This window comes from Stenella coeruleoalba, assembly GCF_951394435.1.
Source record: "Stenella coeruleoalba genome assembly, chromosome: 16".
NCBI classification, from domain to species: Eukaryota; Metazoa; Chordata; class Mammalia; order Artiodactyla; family Delphinidae; genus Stenella; species Stenella coeruleoalba.
This window is the reverse complement of record NC_137162.1, coordinates 47,321,257-47,321,687: the sequence shown is the minus strand read 5'-3', so window position 1 is coordinate 47,321,687 and position 431 is coordinate 47,321,257.

Below are 431 nucleotides of genomic sequence, written 5' to 3'. Positions count from 1 at the left end.
ATGTAAATACATTTTTTAAAATATCAGGAAGATAAATGTTAATAATATAGTTCTTGGTCTAGAACTAGTTAACTGAAGCTTAACTGAACAGAAGGGAAACTGACTCGATCTCAATCTCTTTATATCTTCACTGGATAAATCAAATTTAAACTCTTTTTTAGACGTAGCCTATTTCAAATGAAACACTTCATATCATTGAACATTGCCTAAAAAAACCCTAAAAAAAGATTTAGGGGTAACCGTTTATTTTCATTATCCATATTCTCTTGATCCCCCAATGATTAATGTAACTAATCTGTGACATAAATGATTTCCTTTTTATGACATGTCAGTGACTTTGATATTTTAGTTGCAAATAAATATCCCAAAATTGCCATCCAGAAATTTATGGAAAATAACTTTAGAGATGTTGCTTAAAATGGCATTATGGA